The sequence below is a fragment of the Rhopalosiphum padi genome, chromosome 4 (assembly GCF_020882245.1).
Source record: "Rhopalosiphum padi isolate XX-2018 chromosome 4, ASM2088224v1, whole genome shotgun sequence".
NCBI classification, from domain to species: Eukaryota; Metazoa; Arthropoda; class Insecta; order Hemiptera; family Aphididae; genus Rhopalosiphum; species Rhopalosiphum padi.
The window spans coordinates 16673078-16680362 of NC_083600.1; the positions used below are offsets into that span (position 1 = coordinate 16673078).

General features: G+C 28.0%; 1 long non-coding RNA gene across 2 annotated transcripts; it reads right to left on the reverse strand.

The window, feature by feature from the left end:
• Nucleotides 1–6538, reverse strand: LOC132930822 (uncharacterized). 2 transcript variants are annotated; one of them, XR_009662283.1, is made up of 4 exons: nt 5647–6538; nt 3501–5562; nt 2695–3154; nt 1–1684 (listed from the first exon to the last, which is right to left on the reverse strand). It is a non-coding gene; the product is annotated as an uncharacterized LOC132930822 (long non-coding RNA). The 2 variants fall into 2 exon arrangements; XR_009662282.1 differs by having other exon boundaries at nt 1–3154.
• Nucleotides 6539–7285: the final 747 nt, after the last annotated feature.

Genomic DNA, 7285 nt, shown 5'->3' on the forward strand with positions numbered 1-7285 from the left:
TTAAAATCGTTACTACAGCAGTTGAGCTAATCATCGATATATTATTATAGCACATTAAAACTATATTCTTATATACTGGATATACTGAATAATATATTGTATATAATATATATTTATTTATAAATAATTAGGTCAAACCGAATGGTTGTAAAATCACATTCGTATAATATGTAGGTGAAAAAAAATCATATCGACCATGTACGGTTGTACTCGTATGTCGAGTCTAACGTGATAATATTTATTTTCATATAAATTAATAATTTATGGAGAGTAAAATTTATTATATAATAATAGTATTGTACGTAAAAAAAACATTAATAATAAGATTATAAACGTGAAAAAGATAATTTATTACAAACTTTAATGCTGTTAATACTAATGATATTATTGATACTTTTGACATAGCCATATAAGTTATTTAAGAACATTATAGGTAGTTATTACTTATTAATATTAATGTAAGACTGTTACATTCATCGCGTATTTATTTTATTTCCTTATAGTAGTGCGACCGAAAAATTCATATTATCTATTAAGTTTAGATAATATAATATTATTACATTTAAAATGTATGTTTTCGCAATATAGAAGCTGGACAGAATTTTACTGCTGCTGAATTACTTATGCTTATGAAGAATCTTGTATTAAATGTTCAAATATAATATTAGATAAAGAAAACATTTGATGCATTTCTAGATTCTAAATAATATGTGCGTAAAATGTAATACCTGCAATTGGTCAAAAACTTTCGATTGCGTCATTTAGATGTAATTCGTCTGAAAATATCTGTGTTATTTTATTATCTGTTTTAATCTATCTAACTATTGTTTCTGTTTTACTTTAACTGGAATTAAAAATCATCAATTGATTTTTGTTAATATTGTTTGAGAAGATTTTTTGTTAATATACGGATCTCAGTCTTAGAGATTATGATATTGATATATTATGATGTAGATATTCTCCAATTTTACATTTATATGAAATATTTTTATTAGTCTAAATAACATGCTTTAATATTATTCAGACAATTATTACAGTCTTAATAATTATTTTATTTTATGTAACAAATACATTATAATATATAAACAAACATTTTCAATAATATTATTGAATATTTTAATACATTTAAACCAATAATTTTAACACAGCCACATTTTCGTGTGAATAAGTCTCGTTAAAAGCCAAAGCTACTAATTAATTGTCATTAACTTCATTGATTAAATATACATAAAATATATAAATATACATATTTAATCAATGTTAACTTTGTATTAATATTATAACTTATTTACTTAATACTTAAACAGCTAAATAATTGTATATACACATTATGCATGCATATTTTATACTGTTTAATGACATAATGGATTAAATGTTTTAATACGTTAATTTCATTCTGCGATCTATTTTATCTGCAAACTCATCTGTCAATATAACACTCTCTACGAAATTATATTAGATAGTATATAATAATATTATGAAATATAATTAGTTATTACGGCGTACAGTGACCAACGACGGCGCGACGGCACGGCTTATTATACTGTCGCGAACCCACTTTCAATAGTGTCTATAATACGCGGCTTATTCTCGCCGGCCGCATCCGTCCAACCAGCGATGTTACGATTGAAACTATCGGGCGGCAGTTTCGTTGAATCAGCTGCCGTCGTTCAACTCCAAATGACTGAAAAAAATATTTCCATCGAAATAACTATTAGGTTTTTAGATTGTGTGCCCTTCGAATTTCAATAATAATAAACAAACAAAAACGATATATTTTTCAATTCAGATAAAAATACTTTTATAAATTGTTATTGTTTAGAAGATGCTGGTTTTTTTTTTTTAACGATAGACGCAGTTTCAAAGTCTCCGTTGACGAGCCGCCCCTGAACTGATATCCACGCGACCAGTATTACAGTAATAAGAGTGGGGTTTTAATTTCTTTGCTATAATATACACGTGGCTGTTTAGCTGCTTATAAAAATAGTTAACCCAAAACAATGAGATGATTTACGAACACAGACGCATTTAAAACGTCTCAATAATTTGTTGTTGCCAAATCATGGTGTGAAAAAATACTTTAAGTTTTAAGAAGATCGTTGGAAACCGTTCATAATATTATATTTATTTAATTATTTATCACGATATAATATCCCACCGTAAGTAATCGTTTTCAATGTCATGGATCCTAAAAATAAAAACGCTATTGAACTTGACACCTAAGAACTTGTGTTTCGTCGTGAGTCACTGAAATGTTTTACTTAAACAGAATTTTCGGAACGATAAATGTATTGATTTTAAAACGATGTGTATTTTTACTGTCTTTCGTCACATTTTGGGGCAGTAAATATGCTTTGATTTTAAATTCTGGGAGTGGTTACAGCCTACAGGTAGTAAAATCTAATTGGTACTTTAGGTCGATGCTTAAAAATGTCTTCGCTGAATGCATTTTATATTCAACAAAATCGTCGAGCAAATATTACCATTTTTATAATGTAATTTTATAGTAAAATTATAATACATATTTTATACTCGAAATACAAGATGTTTCTAATTATTATTAAAGACATCTTATATAATATTGGGTAAGAAATATCAACTAAAATAAAATTTGTTTTTAAATAAAACAATATTTGATTATTTTATGATATTAAAATGTTATGCATTCTGTACTATTATTAACATAATAAATACCGTGACGCTTTTTCACGCGAAATTTGTGTTACGTCCGCATGTGCAATTGGGCAGCATTCGAATACTGCAAGAAAATGAAAGGCGCGTGATGAACGCGGGCACGCGCCCGAGTCATGCGCTGGTACAGATGTCTCGACACATGTTTTTTGGGCAAGGTCATCTGTATTCTAAACAGTATTGTTTCCTGCGCAATGATAGTGAAATGATGAACTTGAGGATGTGCTGGTCGCGAAGGCTGACTAAGAGTGTATAGTCGATGATGGTCCGTGGTCGATAGACGTTGGGCGAACTGCAGTGGGTTGTGGCAGTCGAAGTACCAGGTAGTTTTGAGAAGTACTTATACTTATATTCGCTAACCGGTGGAACGGCTGTTAACGTTATCAACCGTCAGTCCGCAATCGTGCAATTTGTCTGTCTGCTAAACGATTCATTTTCTTTATATGTATTAAAATATTATTTTCTGAAAAATGCATACCAAAATCTTTAACCACCCTTTGCATCATGGCTTTTATGTACCAAATAGAAAATATGCACAGTTTTAATAAAGTACTCGTATTGACTGTCATGCTTTCACCATAGTGTTGCATCAGACACAAAAAATAAAACGTTATATCGTTATCATAAAGTATTGAAATATACCTTTGTATCATAATATACAAATAGATATGTGAAATCATTTTTATTTACCAGAGTGGTTAATTTTTTTCTAACGCCTCTGAGTTAAGTAAAAATACTTTAAAAAATTGTCTTCATCATTAAACTGATAATTTATACACAATAAAACTATAAAATATTTTTTTACCAACCTTTAATGGTCTTCGGTTCCTCTACGTGACAAGTAGATTAAATGAACTTGGCGATGTTGTTTTGTTCACACACACATATATATTATATATATGAATAAATAATTGTATACAGAAGATTTCGTTTGATAACATTTTACGACGCTCATCGAAAAATACTTGTGTTTTATATAGTCATATTATGTAACATAAAAATAAAATATAACTACTCCAAGGATTGTTCGCATTCGCATATTATTAATATCGGAAGTCCGAAATCCAAAATAAAATCACTAATAAACTCGGTGTGTGCAGTTCATGTGTTCTGAATAGTACACTACAGAGTGTACGTGTGCAATGATACGAGAGTAAAGTTCCAGACGTGGCGGGTATAGCCTTCAAAAAGAGGAGGGCCTCGGACGAATTACCTATACTTACTTTATCGTAAATCTTAAAAGTTATTACATTGGTAAAGGTATGTATATGTGTATTATAATGTCTTATAAGCGACAATATATCTTAACGAAAAACAAGTTTTTTCCAAGTCGTTTATAATAATATAAAATATGTAGTATTGGTATATAAGAAAACATTTTCTGGTACGTCGCAGGGAACTAGGGACACGTTTTTCATATATTTAGCGTTAATATTCCAAGGCTTTATAACATAGGTAATATCAATGTAACTTGGCATTCGATTAGATTTAGATCTTAAGTATTTTAATAACATTAAATGACTGCATGTGATAGTGAATGGAAGCGACTGCTACTACTGTCTCCTTCCCCCCACATTCGACAGCTTCACCAAACTGTACAGTACTGTACTGTATGGTAATGTACGTATGTAATATATCATAACGCTATACGATAGAAACATTAAAAACGTGTATCTGTGTATTTAGCATATTTATATGTTTATAATTTAAACGCGGGAATATATTTTATATATAAAATATACAGGGTGATTCACTGAGCATTCTCACCCCATTATTTTATTTAATAATTTATTTATTCAAACTCTCAATTTTGGAATTTTCGAAGACCATATTTTCAAATAATTCAGATATTTTGTATTACTTAAGGAGTGTCCTGTGACGATACAAACTTATGTTTTTTTAAATTAGAAACAGTTTTTTTCAAAAATATTGATATACCTAATTTAAAATTCGAACGAGTACCTAGGTAGTTTGTCAGGTATTAAAAAACTTCTTGTATTAGGATATTCTAGAAAAAACGGTTTTAAAATATATTATGAAATATTGGATCGAGTGTTTATTATTCTTGAACCATTTTCACGAATGATTAAGGTTGATAGATTAATAACTACAATTATCAACATATTAAATTTTCCATATACATTATCGTTGATATATAACAATATATAAATTATAAGTAACTCAAAAACTATTTATTCGAATTTTAAATTTGATCAATGTCTTAGAAAAACTATTTACTAAACAATTTGCAGTAGAAAAGGGAAGAGATTTCTCCTTTGAAAAATTTAAGTAGATATGTATCTTTACAGGACAATCTATAATAAGTACAAAAATTTCATGAATTTAAAAAAATATGCTTTTAAATATATTTAAAAACTATAAAAAAAAAAACAGATTTTAAATAACTGAATTTCTAAAGGAATATAATGAGGAGTGAGCTTGTTCGGTAAATCATCCTGTATAGTATGTATCGCTAAGACGAAGCAGACTTCCGCATAAACGGCACTCTTGAATTCGATATAATTTATGATACACGTATACAGGCGGCTTTTGTAATTCGAATAGTACTGAGGCTATATTAATGTGTATGCAAAGTGAATGTATTAATAAATCTTTGTTGAGTTCGACTTACATAAATACAATATTACGATACGATGTATCGTAATTCGTATACTGAATCCGCATTTTTAGGCGCATATACAGCAGAAAATAAACTTTATCATACTAATAATCACCTATTAGTACATTTTTCATTAACTCAGTAGGTTCTATAAATAAATGTATTTGACAAAAAACACTTCAGGGCTCCAAGCGATTTATTTGTCGATCGCATATTATTTGCAAACTGCCGTAGTAATTTTTTTTGTAGATCTGATAAAAAAAAAAAGAAAAATAATATTAATAACAATATATACATTATTTAATTTTTTAATATAAACAAGTAATTTTTTTTACCGTTTCTAGATACATAACGCATAATAGGCTGCACACAATTGTAACGGAGAGTTCACACATACACATTTGAGATGTGTTATAGCGTCGACCATTTCATGCTTTCAAATCGCGATGAATCTTCGCGAAACGCATTAAAAAGGTTCGCGGGTATGATGTTCGTACAGAAACCACTCCATCGTACCAAAATCGCATAATTTAAGATAATATGTTTGTGTGAACATTAAAATTGTATTATTTGCTTGCACGCGGCTAAAATGGCAGTACGGCATTTTCACTTGTATATAATATGTGAAGGTACTTACATATTATAAACACTTGACCGTCGCCGTCGTAGAACATGTACTAGACATACATGACACATATTATATACTTAAATACATGCATGCACAAGTACAAGTATTCGACAACTGGTCGACCTTTCTTATATGTACGGGATGATTCATCAAGTATGCTCACTATCATTGTTTTTCCTTAAATAATTTATTTATTCGTATTCCAATAATAAATAATTGTAAGTATATATTTAAACACCATATTTTAAAATACTTATAGATAATTTTATTAAAAGAGTCACCTGCGGCAATACATATTTTTTTGATCTGCGAGTTACATTGATGTATATGCTTTTTATTTGTGAAAATAAAATTGAGTAATTCATCAACTTGAAAGATGTTTTCTGATAAAAAATATTAACCCAAAAATTGAAAATCGAAACATTTTTATTGTTCCAGAAAGTGATGACAAACAGAAGAAATACATAAACCACTCTAAAACCAACACATACGTCGTTATTCGCCCAGAATCAAAAACATCAGAGAAAAACAGGAATTTGTATTGATTTATATTTCATGAGTAAATTTTTGTTTATCAGTTAAGAACCTTGATAATTCATTACAAGGTTTTTGTAAGTTGTTTTTACAGCAAATAAAAAATATCAAAAATACATAGTCACAGTTTTATTTTATTTTTAATCATTCAAAATTAAAATGTATACATTTATTAAAATCCCGAAAATTTACAATTTAATTTTGCAATTTAAGTCTATTAACTATTTTATCAATATTCAGATTTAATAATTTGATGCAAGATTCCTTAGAAGTGTATTAACTGGAAATTAAAAAAAAAAGATTTAGTTTTGTTTTAACTCACAAATATTTGTTGGTATGAGTGATTATAGTTCAAATTTTGATAACATTGGATATTAACGTGTGTATTTTATTATCCAAAAATTGTTAATCTCATTAAAACTTGAAATATCTCACCGTTACTTGAATTATATTATATCTCTATACTTACTGAAATTAAAAAAAATATTTAGACTAATTGTATGCTTTTTAGAGGCATTTAAAATTTTCAAATGATTTTCGATTATTTTTTAAGTATTAAAAAAATGTTTTGACTGGGTCAAAAATGCTGATGAACTATTTTCTAAGTTATAAACATAAACTTTATATTATTGTAAGACTATAATATCTTGTGATAATAGGTTTACAAGACGTTGTGGAGGCTATAATGTTTTATAATGATTAATATTAAACTACAAACATTTTATAATATGAGAAAATTGTGAGAATATAATAAGTTCTAGCTAGACTAAACATCATAAATTTGATCTCAGTTAGCATAGTAAATAAATAAT